Source organism: Trematomus bernacchii, unplaced genomic scaffold (assembly GCF_902827165.1).
Source record: "Trematomus bernacchii unplaced genomic scaffold, fTreBer1.1, whole genome shotgun sequence".
NCBI lineage: Eukaryota > Metazoa > Chordata > Actinopteri > Perciformes > Nototheniidae > Trematomus > Trematomus bernacchii.
In genome coordinates, this window is record NW_022987689.1 from 12,553,806 (window position 1) to 12,570,436 (window position 16,631).

The following is a 16,631-nucleotide window of genomic DNA, read 5'->3' on the forward strand; positions in this document are numbered from 1 at the left end:
CCAATAGCGATAGCCTTAGAGGGCGAAGCCATATACTGATAGAACTGAAGTTACCTACTGTAACTCCAGCTTCTATGAGTATTGGCGTAGCCCTCTAAGTTCTGGGCCCCACTGGCTCCACGAATAGCTGAAGAAAAGTTGTTTTTGTGTGGGAGCAGATTATCGGGCCTCCTTCCTATTTATACCGGAAGGGAGCCCGAGGGTAGGGCCCACCTTGCGGGCGGGCGTGGACTACAAGTGTTTCAGTGCTGCGCGGGTGCGCAGGGGGATTACCCAATAGCGATAGCCTTATGGCGCGTTTCCACTACAGCGCGGAGCACGGTTTAAGAGGGTTGTGACGTCAGCGGCCCGTTTTTGGTTGCGTTTCCACTTGGCCTAGTACCGGCCGGCGGGTCCTAATTCACAGTTTTTCTGGCCTCATAAAATCGTGGGTCTAGGGCCAGAGACAACGAGGCTGAGTCGGGCTGAGTGGGTGCTGCGGGAGTGTCTGCGTGCGCATCTCTCCCAGATGAGCTGAACAGTTTTTTTGCACGCTTTGAGAGCAGCCGGGCTGTGGAGGTGCAGAGGGACCAGGAGCTACACTGCCCTTTTGTTTTAAATAGGGCAGATGTGTGTAAATCCTTTAAAAGGGTTAACCCACACAAGGCTCCTGGACCTGATGGCATCCCTGGCCGTGTTCTCAGGGTGTGTGCAGTTCAGCTGGCAGAGGTGTTCACAGACATCTTCAACAGGTCCCTGCTGCAGTCTGTAGTCCCCACATGTCTTAAACACTCCACCATCGTTCCTGTCCCCAAAAAGACAATCATCACCTGCCCCAACGGACTACCGCCCAGTAGCACTCACCTCCACCATAATGAAGTGCTTTGAGCGGTTAGTCAAATCATTCATCACCTCCTCCCTCCCTGACTCTCTGGACCCCCTGCAGTTTGCCTACAGAGCAAACAGGTCCACTGATGACGCCATAGCCCTCACCCTCCACACTGCCCTCTCACACCTGGACCCGAAGAACAGGAACACATATGTGAGAATGCTGTTCATTCACTACAGTTCAGCATTCAATACCATTGTGCCCTCCAAGCTGGCCATCAAGCTCAGAGATCTCGGGCTCAACAGCGCCCTCTGTGACTGGATCCTGAACTTCCTGACGGGCAGACCCCAGGCAGTGCGGGTGGGAAACATCACATCCTCCACCCTGATTCTAAACACCGGTGCCCCTCAAGGCTGCGTGCTCAGCCCTCTGCTCTACTCCCTGTTCACCCACGACTGCGTGGCCACACACAGCTCCAACACCATCGTGAAGTTTGCTGATGACACGACCGTCATCGGCCAGATCACAGACGATGACGAGACGGCGTACAGAGAGGAGGTCGAAAACCTGACATCTTGGTGCCAGGATAACAACCTCCATCTCAACATCAGCAAAACAAAGGAGCTGATTGTGGATTACAGGAAGCAGCAGGGAGAGGGACACGCCCCCATCGCCATCAATGGGACTACGGTGGAGAGAGTCAAAAGCTTCAGGTTCCTTGGGGTCCACATCACTGAGGACCTGACATGGTCTCTTCACACCACCACCATCACCAAGAAAGCTCGACAGCGGCTCTTCTTCCTCCGCAGGTTGAGGAGGTTCAAAATGGATTCCAGGATACTCTGCAACTTCTACAGGTTGAAGTAAAAAGATATGATTCTACACTGTATTGAAGTAAACATGTATTATTTTGAATTGTATTTTAGTGAACATGTATTGTTTGAACTGTTTTAGGTAATCACAAACGGGTTTTGATAATCACTTAGAAAAAGAATGTTATTCTCACTTTTAAACTCATTGACCTAGAGATTCTGTGTGTCACACACCAACATCGCTCCTTATCACCCCTAAAAGCCAGATGTTGTTGTTAAGTCATTAAAGACATCGTTAAATAGGTGGAGAAAAGTTTAAATGTCTGAAAAAAGGGATACTTTATGGGGGAAACCCCGTGGGAAGGGAATGTGAGGTAGATAGGGTGGAGATAAACGTTGACTTTTGACCTGGTGTAACTTAGGATCTCACGTGCTGGTCAGACCTCTGATTGAACCCGGCCAGAAGCGAATCCAGCCAGTCAGGACACTTGGGGGAGGTGGTCAGCTTACACAGCTCCTCCTCACGGACTCTCTGATTCGCTTGGGAGGAAAATGGGAAGGAAGAGTTGACTGATCTCCGCCCAAAATAGATACGAATACTGATGTTTTTGTATGTAAAAATGCTTCTGGTTTGCTGAAGGCTGGTCTAGAGACGTGTAAACCGCATCCCAAACCTGAAGTCTGTACTTCTCGTTTCCTGAAGGCTGGTCTGTCTACCTGTAAACCGCATCACAAACCTGAAGTCCGGAGTACTCTGTATAACTTGTATACTTGTTCTATTTCCTACCAGTAAACTCAGATAATTGTTATAATTTTTGATTCCGGTGTTTTCAATTCCTTTCTGATTTAATAGAGGCCAGCCTCATTCAACGAACGGCGCGGAGAGGGGGGCTATTCAGCCACCAGAAAAGTGTTCTACTCCAACAAGTGGTGACCCCGAAGGTGATGAGAGCTGGCCTCTAGGAAGAGACACCGACAGCCAGGGATCGGAATCCAGTCCAGGGGAGGACAAAGAGACACTGTTGACAACTGAATCAAGCGCGCTATACACAAAAGGTGAGCAGACACCTGTTTTGAATATCAAAAATCTGTGATTGATTATACTAAAACTTTAGAGTTGTCAGCAGCGTTCTCACTGTTCTTAGTCACGGTGGGAAATACAATACATATTCAAGTTGGAAAAGTTTGATTAAGTGCTTAGTGTCGGGTATTCAGTCCTGGACCTAGAGCAAGATAGTGTTTGAGAGAGGCGGGTAGATCAGTCCCGGCCCTTCACTCACTAAATACGAAGACTGCAAGGCGGTAAAAGAAGTATAGGTTAAATTCCCCGTAAGTCAAAATAACATTGATTAATACGGTTACTTTGCAGTGCTTCTATTAAAGACTACGAAGGTGTAAAAAACAGAAGGGTTAAATTCCCCGCAGATCATGATAAGATTGATTAATGCGGTTACCTTTCGTGGTGCTTTAAATGTATAAAATGTCTGTAATTGTTATATGGTGGGTGAGACAAGAGGAGAGAGACGCGACCTCCAACTAATTATTTGGAACGACCGAATCTCATCAAAACTCTTGTTGTGGGGTTGATCAGGCTCATTAAACGTGACGATAAAGAGATTTTGTTGACTGAGTTTTAACTCCTGGCCTGAAGTCGCAATCGCCGTGAGGGGATTGTAGAAGCTTGCCTCTGGAAGTCACGCTATCTGTTGAAATAAACATCGCACAATAACAATTTGCCTGACTGTACTCTGTGAATATATGAAAAACTCTGTGTGATTTTTTACGTCAAATCTGTGTAATAATTGAAATAGAAGAATAATTGACACAAGGGGACACATAGTTGATGAGCCAAGTGAGTGAAGGCAACTTCATTCGTGGTTAGCTGCTGCTCTCTGGTGGCGAACAGGGAGTGCTACAACATTCTGAAAAAAGAAAAAGAAAAGAAAAAACATTTAGAATTAAAAGCACTAAGTGCCCAGTATATTAAATAAATACAAACGAACACGTATCAACATAAGTCAGATAATATAAACGAGGTCAATCATGGAAGGAGATTTTGGAAAAAATAAAATAGGAGCTCCAATTTCCGGAAGCTTCCGCGAGCAATGGGAACAGACGGAAAAATTGATTTTCAGCGGAATCAAACAGAGAGACAAGAAAAAGGCTGGGGCAGATCTGAGATTCCTAAAAAATAAAATGATTAAGGAGGACAGAGTAGGATCAGATGAGACTTTGGGGAGTTTAAGCTCAGCCCTAAACACATATGAGCGACAGCTCGTAAAGAAACTTGGAGACATGAACGGGCAAAAGCCTGGATATTTTGGCCGTAAGACACTAAACAAAGACAAAGAGACGGTAGATAAATTAAGGAGGATTTGTCATAACGCAGCGCTCGCCATAAAGGGAGCGGCTGTTCTCCTCCCTGCAATAAAACCTGAGATTGTGAGAACACCCCAAACACAGAGAGGGGAGTTTCAACACTCTAGTGACGTTGGCACTCTCCTGTGCCCTCAGGACATTAAAGAAACACCAGTGTCAACAGTTCCACCTACGGATAAAGACATATTTGACTTTATTGCTAAACGCCTCGAATATTTTAAGGATGTAACAAAAAATGAAACCTCAGTCTCTGATAGAGGAGATATAGGGAGGCAAGCTGTAAATGAGGAGGGCATACCACAGAAGGTTAGATCAGAGGAGAGGTCTCCAGCTGGACCTACAGGAGATGCGCCTGCTCCCATCTCTTCTCCCCTAATCTACCCGAATTTAGATGATTTATCCACGCAACCCCCCCCCTTATTTTCTCCCTACCCCAAGCGCTCCTCCCGTGTCTAATTTACAAATGATCATGTCAGACACACCCTCCGATCCAGAACAAGACATAGCTACGATAAGAGGGGGAAATTTTAAAATAGTGGGAAATGTAGCATTGACTCCTTTAAGGAACACTCCCGCCCCAAAGACAAGACCAAAAGATAAGAGTAGCTCTGCCTCAGGTGGGGGGTATAAAAGACAACAACACAGCCCATCAGACCAAAGAACAATAGAGCGGAGGGAGCAGTTTATTTCCACACTGGAAGAAACAGCAAAAGACCAAGTAAAACCCACAGAGGAAGAAATATTACACATGGCAGAAACCTTAAATAAGAGGGAGAGAGAGGAACAGCAGATGGGGGAAGTAAGCAGCAGAGGGGCTAGGGACCCTGGAGCAATAAATTATATGACAGCCTGTGAAGGAATGGAGGATGATGGGAGAGAGCCAGTAAGTAAGAGGAGTGGTATTGATAAAACAGAGAGTCAGGATAGAACAGAAGACAGATGCTCTGAGGAGGAGGGGTCGAGTGACCCTTTCAGAGGCAGAGAAGCCCAGACCCACTATTACCCAGTCAGTGAAAGAGGAGCAGCTGGAGATGAAAGAGATAAGTGTTACTCTGAAGAAGAAGACAAAGCACACAGACAGAGCTATCAGGAACATGTTCAGCAAGGATTAATAGAACAGGAAGAGAAGCAGGGCAGGAAGAGAAGGAGCAAGGTTAAAAATATATCTCTGACAGGAACAATCACTGAAATGCCTGAAGAACAGGTGATTGGACTCCCCCGTATGATGTTAAGATCCCAACACACCTCAGAAAACCCCACGTCTCATGCCTTTATGGGCCCAGCATTACAGGCGCCTTTAGTGGTTCTCCCTAGTGGGAATATCGCTTACCACCCTTTCACACTGGGAGACATACATGCTATAGTGGATAAAATGCCCCTACCTACTGAGGGAGGGAGACATTGGATGAGTAGGTTTGCTGATATGTCAGTAGGACAAACAATCTGCCTTGGAGATTTCAGGAGAGTATTAGCACAACAGACTTCCCACTATGAGGTAGAAAGAGTTGAGAAAAGAGCAGGAACAGAAGCAATGAATGATAACAGGCCTTTCTCTTCCAATAACATACACAGCTTGGTGAGCAAAGCAATGAGAGAGCATTTCCCACAGACAGGGGGAGGTTACGGTTCACTGTCCTTCACGTTTACACCCGGAGAGGCCGCCGCAACCATGTTGCTCAGGTCACGCCAAGAATACACAGCGGCTACTGACTGTAGTCCCGATAATAATGACCAACATAAACAAATGTTCCGTAAAGCAATAATGGCAGCAATACCTGCCGAGATTAAAACTCTTATGGAAGACAACCCAGAAATAGATCACATAAACACACAGACATGGGAGCGTCATTTGGCCCATCATTTAGGCAAATTTAACAAACAGCTCAAAAAGAATAAAACCGAGGAAGAAGAGTTGAGAGTGCAACTACTCCGTACTCAGTTAGATATAGCCCGTAAAACAATCCAAAATGAGAAAAAGGGTCTCAAACAGCTGATTGTTCATCCAGTGGCGCCAGCAGGACAGGCACCGGGGCCGCAAAACCCACAAGGGGGTTTTCCCCACCCAGGTCAGTCATATAACCAGGCCCAATATGACTACAACAATGGTTTTCAGCAACAGAGGGGCGGGTTTAGAGGCAAAACTGGAGGTAGAGGAGGGTTTGAAACAGCTGCAGGAGGGAATCTAGAAGAGGTGTGTTTCACCTGTGGACAGGCCAACCACTGGTTCCGGCAGTGCCCACTGGGACCCCCCCAGAGAGGGCGGGGAAAAGGGGCACCGAGAGGGCGTGGACAATGGAACCGACAAGAAATGCAACATTTCCAGAAGCACCAGCAGGCAGCCCCACAGGCCCAACATCAAGACCAAGGTCACATTGCACCAAACGCGATGGCCGCCCCCTATGGCCAGTTTGTCCAGAACGAACAAGAATATGACCTACCACAATGAGGTCGCCCAGAGAACTCTGAATGTATGGGCTTAGCGGATCCGTACATGGACATGACTGTAGAAAACTCGGAGCTACCATTCCTTGTTGATTCAGGAGCTAGATATTCAACTATCAACTCCCCCAACTTCAACACGTGCATTTCAAGAAATACAGTCTCAGTCATAGGGTTTTTGGGAAAAATAGAGCAAGTACCGCTCACTACGCCATTAAACACCGGAATAGCAGGCCAGATATTTTTCCATCAGTACATTCTGGCACCCCAAAGCCCGGCTAACCTAATGGGAAGGGATGTTCTTGTCAAAGCTAATGCCTCCATCCTCTGTTCCCCCGATGGACTAATAATATCGTTCCCAGATGGCACTCGTCTCAATTGTTCATTATTCAACATAGAGTCAGGTTCTCAAATGATGTTGGCCCAATCCACTGAAGCAGGAGCAATTCAGTATGCCACTATATTCTGGGGGTTGCTCGATCGGCCCCAAGATAATACACCAGGACTGTTTTCCATTTTTCAACAATGGAAGCCGTGGATTAACCTCCTCAGGCCTTATGGTTCCCCTCCAGATCCTCCCCATCTGACGCTAAATTATGACAGACAAGACGACCAAAGTTATGACTATGCGTATGACCAAGAGGTGTCTATGTCCGTTTGGAAAGTAACCACAACCAATTTATTTGTGGGAGAAGCGGGGGTGGCTGCGTCTGTTGACCTCACTGATGAACAACTATTTTGGTACCGTATGACAGCTGAAGCTACACCACACATTTCATTAGCTCTCAGAAAGGGCTATGAAGCAAAAGAACTTGGTCCCATGGTAAAAACACTGCTAGAAGTTAAAGATTGGGAACCAACTCAGATAGCAGCACTCACATACTCTCCCTCACACAACGCATATGCTCTAAAAATCTGCACTCAAGAATGCCTCTCAATGGAGAGACACGAAGTGGATAGGTTTCATGGTAGGGAGAAAACTGACCATGCATTCACTGAGGATATGTTGCGTGACCTCCCGCCTGACCTGTGGTCAGCTGACTCTCATGACGTAGGTTTCTGCTCAAAGGCTGCATCAATAACATTTGAGGTGAGCAGCTCTATACCTATAAAACTGTTACAGTACCCTGTTAAACCACAGGCCAAAGGGGGTATTAGCAGGGCAATTGAGGGACTAAAGAAAGCGGGAGTGTTGGAACCCTCACAAAGCAAGTGGAATACTCCAATACTCCCGGTACCAAAACCTAGCGGGGAGTACAGAATGGCCCATGATTTGAGGTCCATTAATGCTATCACGACTACAGCTCTGATACCAGTTCCTAACCCATACACAGCTATCTGTAATATCTCACCTGAACATACATGGTTCACCTGTATTGACCTGGCCAACGCTTTCTTCTGCATACCTCTAGCAGAGGATATGAGACCTATTTTTTCATTTACAATGGGCGGGGAAAAACTGCAGTACACGAGACTACCACAAGGTTTCAGTCTGTCTCCAGGAATATTTAACAAAATACTCAGGGAACAGCTAGACGGCGTTTCATTGCCAGAGGGGGTGGTAGTGATACAGTATGTAGATGATCTTCTCATTGCAGCACCCTCCTCAGCCTCTTGTTTAGAGGCCACCAGGAACCTACTGGTTCGCCTCCACGCAACAGGGTTCAAAGTCTCTAAGAAAAAGCTACAATGCACCCGTAAAGAGGTGACATTTTTGGGCAGAGTAATCTCTCCAGCAGGTACGGGCATGTCAGCAGCTCATCAGGAGCACATTTTACATCACCCCAAACCCAAGACAGTCAAAGATATGCTATCTTTTCTGGGTCTCACAGGCTACAGCAGACACTACATTCCAGAGTACAACCCAAGAACAGGTGAACTCAGGACACTGATCAATGAGAAAGGCATGCGCAATCTCACTGCCACACTGGACTGGACACAAGCTGCAGAAGCTGCGTTCATTTCTCTCAAACAATCCATGTCTCAGGTCACCTCTCTCGCCGCTGCATCCTATGCATTGCCATTTTTCCTTGATATTTCTGAATGTGAAAACACAGTAAATGGTATTCTATTTCAGAAAAAGGGGGGATGTAGGACAATACTGATGTACATTAGTATCACACTGGACAGAGTGGAAAACAGAGAACCTCCATGCACAAGACATGCAGCAGGTACAGCACGTATCTTAAACAAGATTTCACACATTGTGATGAGCCACCCTTTGACAGTACTGACAACACATAGTATTGTTTCTTTTGTGAACTCAAGTGCATTCACAATGACTTCCACAAGACAGACCAGGTTAGAGAAAACTCTGACACAAGCACACATCACCTACACACATGTGGGAGTTAACAGCGCAGACACCATTGTTAACGGAGAACCCCATAGGTGTGAGGAAAGAGTCATCCAGGATGTGAAGCTAAGAATAGATCTCAGAGACGAGCCTATGCCACATGCAGAGAACCTGTTCACAGACGGCTGTTGTTTCAGACACCCCACCAACGGGCTCCAAGCAGCCTACGCAGTGGTGGGTCAAAAAGCTGAGGGAGGTTTTGAGGAAAGAGCGGCAGAAAAAGTAACAGGGAAAGTCTCAGCACAGTTGGCAGAAGTAATGGGAGTCATTGCAGCATTGGAACTGTCAAAAGAAAAAGATGTAAACATCTATACTGACTCAGCATATGTCCATGGTGTCATACATGTGGAAATGCGCCAGTGGATGAGAGCAGGATTTGTAACATCCACCAATACCCCCATCAAACACGAGAAAGAGATCAAAAGGCTTGCAGAAGCAGTAATGTTACCCAACAAGCTAGCTTTACTCAAGTGCAAAGGTCACAGCACGGCAGATAACTACTTGACTTGGGGTAACAATGCAGCAGACAAAGCAGCTAAAGCCAAAGCAGGGTATACACCCCGGTTTCAAATGCTTGTTAAAAAATCTGCTGACTTACTGCCCGCAGTAACAGATGATACTCTTAAAGAAGCTCAAGCAGCAGGGTCACCTCAAGATAAGACAGTATGGTTAAACAGAGGAGCTACCAACAAAGATGGGATATGGTACTCCCCAGATGGGAGACCAGTGATACCCCCAGGATGGGTAAGATCAATGCTTAAAGAAGCACACGGCCCAACACATTGCGGTAAAACTCAGATGAGCAGACACCTGACTCACTGGTGGGACCCTTACCTACCTGACATGATAGCTAATCACCTGGAAGAATGTGTAATTTGCTTAACCCACAACATCAGAGCTACTGTAAAACCACACCAGGGAAAGTTCCCTTTACCTAAGATGGCAGGAGAAGAAATCATCATTGACTACACTGACATGATTGATAAAGTAAGAGGGTTCAGGTATTTACTAGTTGTGGTAGATGCATACACAGGTTGGCCAGAAGCTATGCCATGCAAGAGAGAGGATGCAGACTCAGTGATCAAATTCCTAGTCACGCATTATATTCCATTACATGGGTTTCCTAGGAAAGTGAGGTCAGACAATGGCAGCCATTTCAAGAACCATGACCTAAGCACAGTAGAACAGTCCTTAGGACTAAGACACAGTTTTGGAGCAGTCTACCATCCACAATCACAGGGAAAGGTGGAAAGAATGAACCAGAACATAAAACAGAAACTCAGCAAAGCATGTGAGGAGACAGATATGAACTGGCTAGATGCCTTGCCTCTGGCCCTCATGTCAATCAGAAGCTCCATTAACAGAGGGACAGGTTTCTCCCCATTTGAGCTGACACATGGCCACCAATTCCCGGGCCCAGGAGCCTTGAGCGTAGGAAAGGAAGTAGAAGAGATGAGCTCAAAACCATATTACCGGCAACTTAAGGGCCTGGTATCAGACTTCTCCACACAGGTTGCTGACGCCAAAGGGGGGCCCGAAAAACACGAGGCCAACACAGCAGATTACGTCTGGTTGAAGGCCATCAGGCCTAAGTGGCTCAACCCCAGGTTTTCCGGCCCCTACAGGGTGACCCAAAGGACCTCCCATGCCGTCCGCCTAGATGGAAAGGGAGACAACTGGTACCACTGGAGCCAGTGTGCGGTCGGGAAACCACCTGCGAGGACCCTAGACGACATCAGAACAGATCTGGCCCTCGTCAAGGCAGTCGACCCAGGAGGCGCCATCAGCGGACCAGAGGACGAGGATCGGGAGGACATCTCTCCAGCAGTCGAACCGGAAGCCGCCATCAGCGGGCCGGAGGAGGAGGAGGAGGAGGATCGGGACTTCCATCCAGCATCGACCCGGAGGCCGCCATCAGCGGGCCAGGGGAGGAAAAACCGGACACATGACTGGAGAAGGCACCACGGAGGCCGCCTTCAGCGGGCTGGGGGGGACAAAGACGGCATAGGGAATTCCACTTCCCGCTGAGAAAAGGTTGAGAAAGCCGGTGTGGAACTTTGTTTAAGAATCCATTTTTAAGGAACTTTGTTTAATAATCCATTTTTTGAGGAACTTTCAATTTTATTCTTATATTCCCATTTGTGTGAGGGATTTTTGTTTGAGGGATTTTGTATTTTCATATTCCCATTTGCTTCAGGGGTTTGTTTATTTTTATTCTACATAACTATGTGTTAAAGGTTCCAGAAAGAGGGTTTTGGCATATCTGGGTCTCAATCTCCCTCAGGGGGCAGGTTTTGTATTCTAGGAAACCAAGGTACAATCGCATTGACCATTGGTAATATACGGTTTAAAGATACCAGAAGAATTCGAGCTAACAGCAGAATTATGTACGGGCACTGGAGAATGGTAGCAGGCCTGGGCCTCCTACTTACCATTATGGTGACGATAATTTTCATTATCTGTGAAACTAATGATGTTCTTTCTCCAACTCTCGCCCCAGAGGAAGAGATAGTAAGGACCAAAAGGGGGACTAGAGTAGCGAGCCTTATGTCTCCAAAAAGAATCTTCACTCTCTAAGAAGGTAGCGACGGAATAGTGGACATAGATTTGTGCGCAATCGCCCCATGTTCCAACTCTGACAAATCATACTCAGGTTTCGCTAAATATGTCTGCCTCACCCCAACAGTATGCAATACATTTACGGAAAGGTTCGCAGGTGCAAGTTATGTATCTATTACTCAAACCCGAGGATGTAGATGCGAATCCTGGTCTTATGTACTAGTTAACTCTGGTCCGAAAGACTGGGGATATACGCCTAAATTCAAATCAGCAAGGATTGTTGCGTCACTAAAACATAGAATGAAAGTAATTAGAAGGAACCCTATCTCTCCCTGTGCTATAGGTAGATGCAACCCTGTCTCAATTATACTAAGAGGGGTTGAGATCGGCGATGCAGGTCTATATATTTTGGCAGCACACGCAGGAAGAAAGTCACCCCAAGGTCTGTTCAAAATAGTTGTCACTCCGAAACCAGTAGTAACTCGCCCAACGACCGCCGTGATACAATATATTTCCAAAATCATCTGTGAAGATAAATGTACTAGCGAAGTTGGCGAAGTTGAACCACTAGACATAATTCAAATGGCCACGGGTTTTACTGATGATAATCTATGGTTAAAATGGGTTGCTGGGACTGCTCACGAACAAATGGTAGGTGATTGTTTAGCTTGTGCGACCGCTCGTCCCCATTTGATAACTGACCCCGCTCCTCTCTTCCCTTCAGATATCTGGGGTTACAACTGCATGTTAAAACTTACCCAAATGGCTAGCCCATCAAACTGTACAACCTTAGCCAGCCTTTTCCCACCGATTGATAATGGCACAAAAACAGGACCCTTTACACCAAGAAAAGGCAGAGGGGGATACACTTGTTTCAAATTAACCAGCGCCTCCCCTAAATTTAATCTGGGGAATGTTTCCTCTGATTGGTGCAACAGTACTCTAGCAGGTAATATGGTAGGGCATTGGGCCAGGGGTGGGCTTTACTATTATTGTGGCGGCCGACGGTTGTATACCAGAATTCCGGAAGCATCAATAGGACTTTGTGCAATGACCCGCCTCCATGCCCCTTTGACATTACTAGGTGACAGGTTAATTCCCCTCAATGCGAAACACGTCTCGAACGGTCAGTTAGCTAACCGACGGCGAAGACACGTTTTAAACAAAAGGGGCGCAGAAGTCAACTTTGACCTTTCCAGTAACTCCCCTACTTACATTGACTCCATAGGGATCCCTCGGGGGGTCCCTAGTGAGTACAAATTAGCTGACCAGATCGCAGCAGGGTTCGAAAATATTCCTATCATTGTAGCTATTCTTCCCATTACTCCTAACAAAAATGTAGACAGGATTAACTTTGTACATTACAATGTCCTACGTTTGGCGAACCTCACTAGGGACGCAGTAGAAGGCCTGGCTGAACAGTTAGGGCCTACCTCCCTTATGGCTATACAGAATAGAATGGCGTTGGATATGCTTTTGGCGGAGAAAGGGGGTGTTTGCGCAATGTTCGGTGATATGTGCTGCACGTTTATTCCCAACAACACGGCGCCTGACGGTTCAGTGACTAAAGCCTTAGAGGGTCTACGTACCTTGTCCAAAACCATGCATGAACAATCAGGGATCAACAATCCTATGGAGGAATGGATGACAAACATGTTTGGGAAATGGAAAAATTTAATAATGTCTCTTCTAATTTCTGTGGCTACTTTTATTGCCATTTTGGTGACATGTGGTTGTTGTTGTGTGCCTTGTATCCGCTCGTTGTGTGTTAGACTCATCAGTTCCACCATTGAGGGAAAAGCTGCCCCTTCCCTTTCGTACCAGATGCCCTTGTTGGCCTATGCGTCGGAGGGGGAAGCGTACGATGACTCAGCTGACAAGGACGGACTTTTTTAGACATATTTTATTCTCCCTCTACTGTCATAAGAAGTTGTTGTTGTGAACTGTTCCTAACAGTTTAAAGTGCTCTACATCCCGGCTTCTGATGGATTTATATGAATATTGGGACACAGTAAAAATGATGTCAGTGGTAATGTTTCAAATGCTATATGTTGATCTCGTGAGGTGAGATCAAAAGGGGGATTGAAGTAAAAAGATATGATTCTACACTGTATTGAAGTAAACATGTATTATTTTGAATTGTATTTTAGTGAACATGTATTGTTTGAACTGTTTTAGGTAATCACAAACGGGTTTTGATAATCACTTAGAAAAAGAATGTTATTCTCACTTTTAAACTCATTGACCTAGAGATTCTGTGTGTCACACACCAACATCGCTCCTTATCACCCCTAAAAGCCAGATGTTGTTGTTAAGTCATTAAAGACATCGTTAAATAGGTGGAGAAAAGTTTAAATGTCTGAAAAAGGGATACTTTATGGGGGAAACCCCGTGGGAAGGGAATGTGAGGTAGATAGGGTGGAGATAAACGTTGACTTTTGACCTGGTGTAACTTAGGATCTCACGTGCTGGTCAGACCTCTGATTGAACCCGGCCAGAAGCGAATCCAGCCAGTCAGGACACTTGGGGGAGGTGGTCAGCTTACACAGCTCCTCCTCACGGACTCTCTGATTCGCTTGGGAGGAAAATGGGAAGGAAGAGTTGACTGATCTCCGCCCCAAAAATAGATACGAATACTGATGTTTTTGTATGTAAAAATGCTTCTGGTTTGCTGAAGGCTGGTCTAGAGACGTGTAAACCGCATCCCAAACCTGAAGTCTGTACTTCTCGTTTCCTGAAGGCTGGTCTGTCTACCTGTAAACCGCATCACAAACCTGAAGTCCGGAGTACTCTGTATAACTTGTATACTTGTTCTATTTCCTACCAGTAAACTCAGATAATTGTTATAACTTTTGATTCCGGTGTTTTCAATTCCTTTCTGATTTAATAGAGGCCAGCCTCATTCAACGAACGGCGCGGAGAGGGGGGCTATTCAGCCACCAGAAAAGTGTTCTACTCCAACAAGGTGCACGATAGAGAGTATCCTGACTGGCAGCATGACGGCCTGGTACGGCAGCTGCACCGACCTCGATCGTAAGGCTTTACAGAGGGTGGTGAAAACTGCACAGCACATCACCAGGACGGAGCTGCCATCCATGGAGGACCTTTACTCCCAGCGGCTCAGGAAGAAATCACTACGGATTATCAAAGACCCCCATCACCCCAGCCACAAACTGTTCTTTCTGTTGCCGTCTGGCAGACGTTACCGCAGCATCCTGGCAAGGACAAGAAGATTCGGAGACAGTTTCTTCCCGCGGGCAGTGAGACTGTTAAAAAATTGAACTGTTGAAACAACATCAAACATTCATCTGCTACTCAGTAGTATGTATCTAATACCTAATATATATATATCATTCCAATAACTTGTATATAGACTCGTACTGCACTATTCCACATTATAACTTTATTTCATTTTATAACTATTATTATTTTTGTATTGCTCATGCTCTTATTGTTATTATGTTATTATGTTGCATTGTTGGAGAAGCCTGTGACATAAGATTTTCAACTACATAATTACTCTGTAGCTATGTCAGATTGACAATAAAGAACCTTGAACCTTGAACCTTGTATGCTAAACTAGAGAGAGAATCGCTGGCAAGGGGGCTACAACTACAACAAGATGGACATATTTGACCGTGATTTAATTGTAATACACGTTTCAAAATGATGCCGAAGTAACAACATACTGATACCGGTTAGTAAAAACCATGAATTAATGCTTTGACAAGTCTGCAGACAGACGGCAGGCGAAAAACCTTTTAAAATGCGTGTTTTCTAAATGGAGATTGGCTAAGCTAACGCAGTATATGCTCCGACCGTCCACACTCACAACAACGGCCTATACAGACATAAATAAAGCAGCGACTGTATTCGCCATGACACAGACAGTCTGTGGTTTGTACTTGTTTAACTTTTGTCTAGTTTCTGAACATATATGAGGAGCTGTGAGCTCTGAGTGCTAACAGCTAACGGCTGTGTTGTTTTTCTGGGGTTCTCATTGAAGATGACGTCACGGCTCCGCCTACACTGCGTTACTATAGATACTACCCCAGTTCCTAAACTGTAATGGAAATGCGCCATAAAGTGAGCCAGTCCTAACGAGGCCTAGCCATACCGAGCGAGGCCGAGCGAGGCCGTGTAGTGGAAATGCGCCATTAGCTGCCACTTCAAAGGCACCAAACATGAGCTGTGTCAAGAAGACGTTGAAGCCAATGTTTCCCATGTCGAAGTACAGCGAGAACAAGGTTAGGTTCAATGAAAAACTTAAAAACAAGAAGAAAACAGATGTCATGCATTATTAAACATTCATAACACGCACATTCATTTTTTAACAGTTGCTTCTTCATTCAAGATTAAAGATTTGTTCAGCAGCATTAATAGAGTAGTGCAGTGATGACGGATTTTTGTTGGTTGACAAAAAGCAATGACATTTTACGTTGGATTTTGTGACATGGCAGAAAATAAGATCTGTGGTAAACGAATGTTCATATTACTTACACTTTTCGTTCAGCAAGATAATCTCCACATATTAACACCACATTTAAAGGGAAACACATTTTTTTTTACCGTTGGCGCTCATCCTAATTTTCGGCCTTGATATTCATAATTAAGTAAATGTAACACCTTTTTCACCCCGGTTACACTTTTCATTTGCCCTGTACGATGGGCGCTGTAAGTGATGAAAATGGGGGATGTTGGCTTATCAGGCGCCCGCAGCTCACAGCCAAAGGGCGAGTGAGCATGGGAGCGAGAGAGCGAGCGAGGGAGAGAGAGAAGAGCGCACGGGTACCGGCGCTGTTGTTATTAGAATCTGGTGCTCTAACGGATATAAGAAGAAGATGTTTCTACAATAATGTGGAGGGAGAGTCCTCTCCAGTCAGACTGAGAGGCTGATAACTACAGCTCAGTGAGGTAAAGGACTCTGAGTGTTTAGATCTAGTAGTAATTATGCTCAAAGTGCACCAGATTGAACCATTTTACTTTAACATTTTCAAAACATTCTTCCCGGGGGGGCACACCCCCGGACCCCCCTAGAGGATGTGGCGTCCATCCCCCATTCCATTGTGTATTCCTTGGATACTGTATTGATCATTATCTGTTCTACTGTACGATTCTCTGGCTGGGGGCGGGGGCGCCAGCTAAAATCTCGCCTAGGGCTGCTAATTGTCTAGAGCCGGCCATGCCTGAGCGCTACACTGCGCCGTACTTAATGGCAGCCTAATGCTCCTAACACTGGGATGGGTAAAATGCAGAATGTAAATGTCCCCTCTGTGGG